General features: G+C 30.9%; 1 long non-coding RNA gene across 1 annotated transcript; it reads right to left on the bottom strand.

Annotated features, from left to right (window-relative positions):
- Positions 1-321: 321 nt before the first annotated feature.
- Positions 322-1,006, bottom strand: LOC147012624 (uncharacterized). Its single transcript, XR_015051013.1, has 2 exons — positions 589-1,006; positions 322-387 (listed from the first exon to the last, which is right to left on the bottom strand). It is a non-coding gene; the product is annotated as an uncharacterized LOC147012624 (long non-coding RNA).
- Between the last annotated feature and the right edge of the window lie 11,739 nt (positions 1,007-12,745).

Raw genomic sequence — 12,745 nt, forward strand, 5'->3', positions numbered from 1 at the left:
TATACATTGTTTGTTCTGGGAAGAAAGTGCAGGCTTACTCCCCCTTTCTACGTCATCAAACCTGAAAGCCTTAAAAGACAGAATTGGAAGAAGAAAAAAAAAACGTAAAAATATATATATATATATATATATATATATATATATATATATATATAGGTGGAAATCTCATTTTGAAAAAGACATTGTGTTGGGCGAGGATTGAGTTGGGGTTGAGATTTTGAATGTGAGGGTTGGGGTTGAGATTTTGAATGTGAGGGTTGGGACACACACACACATACACATCAACAAACAAAAGTTAAGCCTTGACTATTCAGTTGAGGATTCTGTGTTTGGGGTTCACAGATCTAAGAACGTCCCCCTTGACACACATTATATACTGTTATACACCTCGGACTTGGCCCTCGAGTGTCCACAACGGTGTATAGTAGGAGGGAGTGAAGCGCCAACCTATTGCTCCCATTACACACACACACACACACACACACAAACAAAAGTTAAACCTTGACTATTCAGTTGAGGATTCTGTGTTTGGGGTTCACAGATGTAAGAACGTCCACCCCTTGACACACATTATATACTGTTATACACCTCGGACTTGGCCCTCGAGTGTCCACAAAGGTGTATTATCTGCTTAGTTTTGTCTTTTGTAATTCCTGTGAATAAAATGAACCTAAAATCTCTTCCCCTTCCAAATCATATATTTTATAAGTCCAAGGAACTGTATCTATTACATCAACAATTTTAAAAAGTTCTTTCGTCCATCGTTCAGTAAAACCCTTTTCAAAATGAGATTTCCACCTATATATTCTTACGATATCACCAACTTTGAACTTAGGTTTTCTGACATTAATCTCTTTTTCATATTTTAATTTTGTAAATGTTTCTGATGGCTTCATATTCGTTGACGTGTGAATCGTGTCATTATACTTATCCACAATATCCTGAATAAAAGATGACCATTGTTGTGAACCGAGTTGTGTGAATTTTTTATATAGTCTCTCTTTAAGGTACGATTAAAACGTTCAACAACAACTGCCTTCCCTTCATTAAAGGTACTGTATAATGTAATACTGTTATTTTTTAGAAAATTCATAAATGTCTTGTTATAAAACTCTCTACCCTCATCAGTCCACAATTTCTTAGGTTTTCTCTTACTTTTATTAAATATCTGTTGAAAAGCTAACATAAGAGTATTACCTGTTTTGTTTTTAAAGGGACAACCCACGCATATCTACTCCTCAAATCAATAACGGTTAAAGCATACTTGTACCCCTTATCATTATTGAGTTCAATCAAATCAGCAGACCAGATATAATCAACTTCCTTGGAATAAACTTTCCTTCTCTGAAACTTTGTGAATATTGGTTTATGTAATTCATCAGCTAATTGCTCTTCAGTCTTAATGGCATCATTAGAGTCTATAAGTTTTTGAATTTCCAAGTCCAAGTTTCAATTTAGCACTAATCATCTTCTTCACGATGAACCTATCAACTTTTTCTCTCAAGGTTGGATTTTGTATCAGAGACAAATTATACAACATTTCTCTATCGGCTTCATGCTTTTCTTCCAACGTTGTGGTATTCCCATAATCAATATCGTGTCTCATGCACACTTCATCAACTCTATTGATTGGTTTACTCCAGGATTTAGGATTGTCTGCCTCATCTAATCTTTTATCCAAGTTTGTGCCTGGACCACAGAAAGAATACCCTGGAAGATGTAATTCCCCTGGTATTCCAGTAGTTGTAAATTTACTTCCTGATAAAAACTTTTGTATATCTCCTCCGAGTTTGTGTTTGGAGATAAATTGATTTTTTTTTGAACCACACACCGAACATATACCTTTTTGTATAACCCTGTTATTTTTACTTTTAATATATGAAATATTTTTAGTATAAGTTTTCTTTTTACATTTGAGACAATAACTCATTTATTTATGAGAAAAATTCCTGCAGAGTGCAAAAACCTTTTTAGTTTCCAACATGCACATTTGAATCTTAATTTTTAAAACATAAAGAATCCTTAGAAATGCCTTCACTCTCTCCTCCATTTATTTAAGAAAAAACTTGAATTAAAATGAATAGCTTGACGATGCTAATAGTTTTGTTGAAAGTATTGCAAATAGACTTGTTAATTCTTTGTATTCCTTCCTGGTGGGATGAGTTATTTTCTTTAATACCTCTATTCTTTTTTGAATCTCACTGGTTTCCATATTTTGATATTTATTCATTCTCTCTCTTTCCTCCCTCTCTCTCTTCTCTCTTTCCTCCCTCTCTCTATTCTCTCTTTCCTCCTTCTCTCTCTTCTCCTTTTCCTCCTTCTCTCTCTTCTCTCTTTCCTCCCTCTCTCTATTCTCTCTTTCCTCCTTCTCTCTCTCCTCCTTCTCCTTTTCCTCCTCTTCCCTCTCTTCTTCAACTCCTTCCTCATCCCTTACTATACTTGAATCGTTTACACCCCATAGAATATTATACATATATTCATCAGGATTTCTTGTTATTCCTGTATCCAAAATAATTTTTTACAACAGGAAACCAATAAAATTTCTTTTGAATTTCTAAAAGAGCCTTACCTTTTCTTAACCTTATAATTTTTTCATTATTTAACATTCTAATTAAATCTAAAGTTGTTGGTTTATCAACATCAGCATAATGCCAATCTTTTATTGAAAATACCTCATTCTTATGTTGTAGAACATATTTATTAAAATACCGAATACCCTTTTCTTGAAGGTATGCTTGGACACAGAAATGATAATTTTCTTGAAGCCTTCTTGCTGTCATTTATGTATTAGAAATATATGTTAGAATAATATTATGGCACGAAACACCTCCCCATCTTCCCATAGTTAAATCATTTTGTATTTCCTTACTTATTATATATAATCCTGTTTTTTCTGTTTTCATGAGATAAACAAGGGCAAAACCATTATTATATTTACCCTTATTAAATTCTTTTATTTGTTGTTTACTAATCGTGGCTCCACAAAACTCATTCTCGATACCAAGTGGATAATATTCTTCCTTACGAGACTGATTTAATTGTTCCAGGTCTTCGAGGTTAATTTTAAATGACCAATTATACCCTAAATCATTCATATCATACCCCCATTGTTCTATTCTCATACAAACGATACGCCCTTCTTTATAAAAATTTATTTTAATTCGAACTGTGAATTCTGTATGACCTGGAGATAATATCAACACTTCTGTATCTTTAGAATACACAGCCGTTTTATTTAAGTATATATATTGTGATAAATCGCTTAATCTCACCAAGTCATTCGCGTCAGTCGGGCTTGGATAATTTTTTAATTTATAAGCATTTTTCCTGTTAATATTTTTGTTTATATTATATTTATATCGTTCAGCCTGTGCCTTTGTATAATAATTTGATAAATCAATATCCAGTTCTTGAGATACACCAAAGATAGAACCATCTTTACCAACATAAGTCATTTATATTAGATTAAAAATAATATCATAAAATTTTTTATTTTTGTTGAGTTGAAATAACACATATAGACATAATTGACCACAACACTTGGAATTTAATTCTTGGACTTGAAATGTTTGATAAACACCATTCTGTAAGAATTTTATGACTTCAACAGGTGGTGGAAGACCAAAACTATCAAAATAATATTTGTCTTGACTATTAAAAATACAAACCCAATGAGAACCGTTCCCATCATTATCTTCTAAGTTCATAATAATATTCTTTGTATGTTTCGACACATTTGTTAATTCATCTCTCATACAAATAACCACATTATGAATTTTTAATTTCTTACAATATTTGGCAAGTTGTAAATTTGATGTTGTATTCTTTCCAAATTCTTTCAACCACTCATCAATGCTCATTTATTTATTAGAAAGATATAATCCATTACCTCTTTTAGTTAATTTTACACCTGCTTGTGCTATAGAAGAAAGCATATCTCCAACTAACAATCTCGCTTTATCAGGCAGACCTTCAAGTTTTTCAGCAAAATCTACAATTACACCACTTCCACTAATTTGTTTCTCCAACTCTTTGTTATGTCTTTCCAATTCTTTTTGAGCCTGGAGTTGAGCCTTCCTTTCGTTGGCAGTTTTGACCGCTGTTGAAATACCACCCGTCAATGCTCCAACCGCACTTAAACCAGCAAATAAAGGAATTAGAAATGGGAGAAATCCTCCACTCGTCTCTCTTATTGAATATTTTTTCAACATTGGTTTTGTCATTTTAATTTTAAGTGAGCCAGTGTCATTCAAGATTTTAACCTGTTCTCTTGTGAGCAAAACATCAATTCTTACTGCTCCTTTTCTCTGAATTGTATTAACGTTAATCGTACAAGGCTTTTGATTTTGAACACAAGATGATAGTTTATGAAGATTGATTTGATTAACATATACCCCAGTTGGTACTTTGCCACTCATTTATTTAACAAAAAAATTATGTGAGACTAATCATCACACCATTATCTGTATTAATCTGCAATTCTGTTTCTTCCAAAAGCAAACAATATGTATCAACTTCTTCACTCTCTCCTCTTTCAATGTATAGGGAAGTATCCACTCGATTAGACTTTATAGTTTCTTTTTGAGCGCTCAGGTCAAACGTATAGATTGTATACAAACTTTTAAATGCTGTCATATCCAAAATAGGTTCTTTATTTCCATTACTTTCACACACCTTTTGGTAAGACTTGTATGCTTCAGCAAAATCATTTTTTCCCAATTAATTTCCAATCTATCTCGTGGATAAAATGTTCCATCTAGAGAAACGCGAAGTTGTTTCACCTTAGCATTATCACTCAATGCATTATTTTTATCAGTCGCAGTATCACCATCTGGCTTTTTAAAAATCATCCACAGATATCGTGGCTTTCCTTCCAGAACACCCAAATTCCACGTGTAAGTAGTTTGATTGAGTTTAACGTGTTGACATCTTCTTTTGAGGTATGATACACTGAGTGGTTTCTTTGAGTTAAGTCTTCGATTCAACATCTCTTCTGTTTTAAGATTAGGAGTATATTCACTGATATACCAACTCATCTCCTCAATTACAAATTTATTCTGATCACCAAAAGCATTACCAACACCAAAAAGCAATCTATTTTCATTATCATTCCTTTGTAGTTGAAATCTAATTTTAAGACCATACAGAACTTTATCATAATCACAAAATCCAAATATACCTTTAAGAGGAACTGCCACAGTAAAACTATTTTCTGCTTTTGTATCATCATTATACATTCCTTTCCTTTGAATATATCCAGGGTCTGTGTTTGTTCCCGTTGACATATCAGGAATAAAACCTTCGACAGACCCCTTTCCCATTCTATCACTGAATGTATAGAGTGTAAATTTCATCATTTCAGATACAGCAGAGACATAATCAACTGCTTCAACTTCTTGTGTTCCAATATACAATCGCACACTATCAAACATTTTCCAGAAGAAATCATTTACAAGTGTAGCGTTTGTGTTATTCCCAGCCTTAGTGAATTTAAATTTACACAACAAGAAACTTTCGGAGAGATTCAAATAGGTTTGTTGATTATTTATTTCAAAACTTTTTGTACCATTTGTATTCCAGTCTGTTCCAGTTATTGCATTTACCTTGAAGTAATCTTCTTTTTTAGTGGAGTTTGAGATAATAATAGTATCATCCAAATCATAGATACTATCAATTGCTTCCATACTTGTATTTATTTAGGAAAAAAGATGTTAAAACTTTTGAAACCCTGATCCAAGTATTTGAATTATTTTCTGTCGTTCTTGGGGGGACAACTGAGTTTTACCTTTCTTAATTTCTTTTATTGCTTGTAATTTATGAGATTCTTTCTGAGCATCTTTTATACTCTTTACAGCACCTGCTACATTTCCCACAGCAGAAGCAGTTGAACCAATTAGGTCTTTATGTTTAAGAATAGTTGAACCAATACCCATGAGAATATCAATTATCCCATCTCCTCTAAATTGATGTCCAACACCCCTTTGTCTCTTAGGTTTATAGTATCCTCTACCAAGATACATACCTTCACCCTTGTAGTACGGGGAAAGGAACATCCCATCCCCTGTAATTATTTTATATTTTCCCAACTCGTGCTTCCTCACAATAACCATCGTATTTATTTATTGAAAAACTTCACGTAGGTGAATTCTGATGGATATAACTTCTCCATTAAAAGAAATCACACGATTATCTTGGTCGGTTATCTTAAAATTTACTCTGTGTATGGTTTTTCCTGACACAGGTAGATAAACCAAATTTTTAGGCTCCATATTGAATTTATAACCAATTGGGGTTGAGTATGCGCTGAATGAAAATATTGTATTTGTTTTTAATCCATCATTATAAGCACCATCAATCAAATCACAGTGAATTAACACCGAATTTATTCCTGAGGATATTTGAATGACATTATCACTGTAAAACGTCCCATTAGTTTCAATCTTTTTTGAGGAGAAACCTAATAACTCTCTAAATGAATTATCAATTGTGAAATCAACCTTGTAGTTATTTTTAACTTTAATCGTTGATTTTGAAGTATGTTTTTGAATGTTTATAACAATATTTTTTGGTTCATCACCCTGTTCTTTCATAAGACGAGCAATTTCGGAAGATATTTGAGAAATCTCGTATGCTCGGAATGAGACTGTTATCGTTTTGTATCCACTTCCCGGATTATAACTAAACTTGTCATTTTTCTCGGTTATATTAAATAAGGTATTATAAGTCTCCATGGACAATAAAGATGCCTCATATTCTTTTGTTGTGTCAAGTTGTAGTGGGTATGGGAATGAAGATGTGTGGTCGCTTGTTGTGAAATTAAAACTCAGGATTGTGCTTCTCATCTTATTTAATATGAGATAAAATGTCTTTATATTGAGATTTATTAATTATTTTCATGTTCATCAACTGGTCTAAAATGGCTGATGCTTCATTAAAACAATTGTTATTTCCAGCCTTCTTACTGCCGAACAACAATAACAGTCTATTAACTAAATGCGATGGGTCATTTGGAAGAAAACTAATACCTGAACCAAGGATACTTAAAGCCTGAATAATGTGTTTCTCCTTCTCATTCTTCCTACTTTTACCAGAAAGAATAACCTTATAATTTAGAGTGTTCAGCAAATCAATATATACTCTATCATCATTATTTTCCATATCCAATGGTTTATCAATATACTTTGATTCATCCCTCACAGTTGAACCTTGTCTTCCATCTTTTGTGAGAAGAAACATTAATCTCGGAGTTAGTTTAACAGGGGGTTGAGCAGAACTTAAGAACCTTAATTCATCATTAAATATCAATACCTTTTCTTGAACAAGATGAAATATTGCTGGTTGTTCTGTTGGAATGAGTCCTGCTTTGGTTTTTGAATCCGCTGAATATTCATTGTTTTGAACAGCATTCACAATATAATCAGGGGGTTGATTAATCTCTTTCAGTTGTTGAAATAAACCTTCATCATCATATTCTAATTCTCCTAAATGCTCTAATTCTTCCTCAGTCATTTGACTGAAATCTTTTAACATTTGAAGCTTTCTAGGAGTATATTCTACTGTGGGAACTGTGGAAACATCTTTCATTTTTTCTTGGGAAGTTTTTAAAAGTGGTTTAAAAAATTTCTCTTGTTTTTTTTCAAATGCTTCTTCGCCAGTTAGTTTCTGTCTGCGTTTCTTCTTTATGTCTTCCTGTTGTTTTACAACTTTTGAAACCAACTCTTGATGTTCCTTAAATCTTCTTGCTCTTTCTTTTGTATCCATTTATTTATTGTAAAATATCATTTAATGAATTGTAAAGATCAACAGGGAAATTTTCCTTTTCTTCATCATTCAAGTAGATGTGTTCAAATAAATCCTTTTCTTTAAATATTTCATCAAATTCTTTATTAACATTAATGCGAGTTGTAATTTCTTCTTCACTAATCCTTGCATCTCTGCTTTTCATACATTTGTGTTGAGTTTCTTCATCAACATCAAAACCGAATGATAAAATCTTCACTCCGCTCAGATATTTAATAATTTGTCTCGTTCCTTCTGGATTAGTTTCTAATATCCCAACACCACCAGATTTTAGTTTCTTTAACTCACTCTTACAATGTGAATATTTTGTTGTACCAAGAGAAACCTCCTCAAATATTTGTCCTTCATTCCTCAATCGCATATGTTCCTCCACTGAAATATAGTGATAATCTTCACCTTTTACTTCTCCAGGTCTTATTGCTCTAGTTGTTGTTGATACAATGCGTATCACGGGGTGTTTTTTAAGTAAATTTACAATATTCTCATTTGTACTACACAAGAACCTTGATTTATGAAAGTTTTTTCCAGAAGCAGATTTACCCACAAGATTTATAATAATAGTTGTCATTTATATATGTAATTGTTTATAAAACAAAAAATATATCCCTTAATATCTCATCTTGTTTCACAACAATATATTTATATTTTTCAGTCGTGTGCTTCATATAATCCTCAAATTTCTTTTTACTACATAATGTAGAACAATTATCTCTCCAAAAATTATTGATATCTATTGAATTTAACTTGAATAAAATAAAAGTATTAGCATTGTTTCTGATGGAACGACGAGGAAGTTGAAAGTACGATTGACTAAGATAAATACAATTACAAGAAGAATGTCTCCCTCTTGTGTAGTAGCTGTCCATTACCGTTTGGTTTCTCTCATTAACACAATCATCAAAGATAACGAGGTTCTTTTTTGATTTATCCAAATCTTGGGGAGACGGTATATCATCCGTATTATCACTAAGAATACAAGTTATAAGATTTGATTTCTTTTTATATCTCTGTGTATCACAAAATAGTTGAATTATATCTTCAATGTTATAATCATTTAGGTTTTTTTGACGTTTAAATAAACCTATTATATCTTCTTTTTGAAGACCAGCATTAAAACCTTGTGAGAGTAGTTGATACTCTGGTTGAAAACTCGACTTTGTGAAAATTATTAAATTATCATAATCTAAAAAGTTGGGAGTGAGGAGCATTTTTAAAAGTAAGCAGGTTTTTCCACATCCACTTGAACCAACTATGAGACATCTTAATGAATTTGGGAGATTTTTATGGTTGTTAAATTTTATCTTATTTTCCCAAATAGGTAAAAAATCATTCATTTATATATTTGAAAAACAGGTTATTTAATTTATTATTGGCTTTTTTAGAAACTCTATATTTTATCCTAAGTTCAGGTTTAATTTCAAGATAATCCATTATTTTATTTATACAATATCTTGTGTTGATATTTCCCTGAAAATTACATCCATGAATAATATACAACAACAATCCTTTGAACATTTCTCTTATACGTTCAGTTTCTTCCCTTGTAAGGAAAGGTGTGTTATCATCCTCATACTTTACATTCATTTCTCTAATCAATCTTGTAAAGTAATTCATTTTTGGTGTAAATCTAAAAGAATTATTTTCCTTTTTATATTTTTTATTATCATTAATTAGAAGATAATCACAGAATATACATTGTTTATAGGCTTTTGACTCTGTGTTTAATCCCCGTCTTTCACACGCAGGACAATTCTCAAATTTGTCATATGGAGAATCAGGAAAGTCTAGCATATTTATAAAGTAAAACTTTACTTAAACTGAAATTCATCTATACTTTCAGTTGTATATTACCATCGATATCGATATACTTTTTTCATTATCAGATTCAACGACAACATTTTTTATATTAAAGGTAATTTTAAAATTATCGTTAACTACTATTGAACGAAATGTCATTTCACCTGATATATTAACATCCTTTATTTCATCAGGATTTACATCTTTAAGGTTGTTGAAAAAAATACAAATTTCTCCTTGCATATTACAGATGGTCTTATCTTTTCTTTCTAAAGCTTCATCCATAAGGTTTTTGTTCTTTGATACTTTTTCTTGTTTCATTGCTTTTTCTAGTTTTGAATATATTACTAGAAGGAGAGGAGAAACTTTTGTTAGAGATACTTTAATTGATGTTCTACCAGGTATACTAAAAGCCCTTCCACTGAAGGAAATTGAAGAACTCATATTATTTACCATAATAGTTTTTATCCAATAGTTGTTATATTTATCTTTGTTCAATTTTACATCCTTGACATATTTCTCAGTATCTTTAACAGATGAAGAGATTGATTGAAACTTGTCTTTTGTGTCTTGAAACATTGTATTTATTAAGTGAAAAAGTTGGAGGATAAAATGTTTTTAAGCACAGATTCACCTATAAATTAAACGAAATTTTCATCAAGAAAATTTTAGTTTAAGCAAAGTTTTATTCTATAAATATGGTGAATACAACGTACTGCGATGTTTGTAATCACGAATATAAACATTATAGAAAACACCTCCAAACCAACAAACACACATTTAATCTATTTCATCAAATATCTCCTCTTGAGTTGGAAAGAAAACATTGTGATATCTGTTCAAAGGATGTTTTGAAGAGTAGTTATAATCAACATCTTCAATCACAAAAACACAAGAAAAATGAGTTTAAAGTAAAGGGAGACTATTATATTAAAAACACTGATGAGGCATTTAAAGGGCATATAAAAATAAGGATTTTTCAATTTGGAGAACCCGGTCCATCATCAATAGCTGAATCAATTGAAATAGTGAAACCCGATGTTGAAAAATTTATTAAAAAGACATTAAAAGAAATGAAAACTTTAAAGTTTTATATGGGAGTGAAAATGAATATGAAAAGACAAGATGAAGAACAAACTCCTTATATGAGAACAGATCTTCATTTTATAACATCATTTCAAGATTTTTTGAATAGTGGGGTTTATGAAGAACTATCAAGACAAGAGGAGGATGTTGATAATACAGTGGTAGGAAGTGGATTCAATATTAAAAAATCATCTTTTTAGATATACACATTCTAAAATCAAACCCTCTTAAAGCTTCTTCTTATATTGAATTACCAAAAGAAATAAAACTAAAGAAGGCAGTTGTTAATATTAAGAACAATGATAATAAATGTTTTCTCTGGTCTGTTCTTGCTCACTTACATCCACCAAAATGTAATTCAGAAAGAGTAAAACAATATATGAAATATGAGAATACCTTGGACATTAAAGATTTTAAATTCCCAATGCCATTAACAGATATTCCTAAATTTGAGAAAAAGAATAATCTTTCTATTAATGTATATGGATTAACGGATACAAACAAAGTTCAAATATTAAAAATTTCAAACAACTATAAAAATGAAGAAACACACATTGACCTTTTATATTTTAGTGTTGGAAAGAATTCACATTACACATACATCAATAATTTATCAAGATTAATCTCTTCTCAGGTATTCAGAACAGCAAACAAAATATATCCTTGTAAGCGATGTCTTAATTCATTTCATACAAAAGAACGATTATAACAACATTCAAAATATTGTAGTAATCATAAATCAGCTGTAATTACAATGCCTAAACCTGGTGAAAAGATTTATTTTGAAGATTATAATAAATCTATCATGCACCCATTTGTGATATACGCTGATTTTGAATGTATCCTTAAAAAGATAAATACTGCTTCTCCTAATCCAAAAGAACCATATACAAATAAATATCAAAAACATATTCCTTGTGGTTTCTGTTATTATATCAAATCATCTGTTGGAGAAAAGTATAACAAACTTAAACATTATCGTGGAAAAAATGCTTCACAAGAGTTTGTAAAACGATTAGAAAAGGATTGTATAAGACTCACTAAATTAATGAAAGAAACAAATGAACCGATGAAATTAACCAAAGAAGAAAAATTAGAATTTAGAATGAACAATATCTGCCATATTTGTGAGGGGAAAATTAAGGAGTCTAAAGTTAGAGACCATTGTCATCTTACTGGTAAATATAGAGGTCCCGCTCATTCCTGTTGTAATCTTAATTATAAATTACCTTCTTTTATTCCAGTCTTTCTTCACAACAGCGCCAACTATGATACACATCTATTTATAAATGAACTTTCAAAAACACCAGGGAATATTTCTGCTATAACAAACACAAGTCAAAAGTATATTTCATTTTCAAAAATGATATTCACAAAACCTTTAACTCGTATTAGGTTTTTAGATTCTTACAAGTTTATGGGAACACCACTAGCCTACCTCGCATCAAATCTAAGCTCCACGGACTCTTTTCCAAATCTTAATTCATTCTTTCCAAAAGAGGAAATTCTCACTCAAGAGGAAATTCAGATTAAAGAGAGAATTCAAAGTAAAGAGGAAACTCTAATTAATGAAGAAATTCTAACTGAAGATGAAATTCTAATTATAAAGAAAATACGAACTAAAGAGGAAATTCAGATTAAAGATGAAATTCTGATTAAAGAAGGAATTCTTACGAGAGAGGAAATTCAAACAAGGAATGAAATTCAAAGTAAAGAGAAAATTCTTACAAGTAAGGGAATTTATCCTTATGATTATATGGATTCATTTATGAGATTTAAAGAAACACAACTTCCTTCAAAAGAAAGTTTCTATAATAACCTTTATGAAGAAGAGATAAGTGATAAGGAATATAAACACGCACAAGAAATATGGAAAATATTTAAGATAAAGAACCTTGGAGAATATCATGATTTATATCTAAAAACAGATGTTTTATTGTTAGCTGATGTGTTTGAGGCTTTTAGAACACTCTGTCATAATAAAAATTGTTATGGATTAGATCCTGCCCACTATTTCACAGCTCCTGGTTTAGCTTGGAGTGCAATGTTGAAAATGACAAAA

Source organism: Eptatretus burgeri, chromosome 14 (genome assembly GCF_056783735.1).
Source record: "Eptatretus burgeri isolate ZD-2024b chromosome 14, Ebu_testis_v1, whole genome shotgun sequence".
NCBI lineage: Eukaryota > Metazoa > Chordata > Myxini > Myxiniformes > Myxinidae > Eptatretus > Eptatretus burgeri.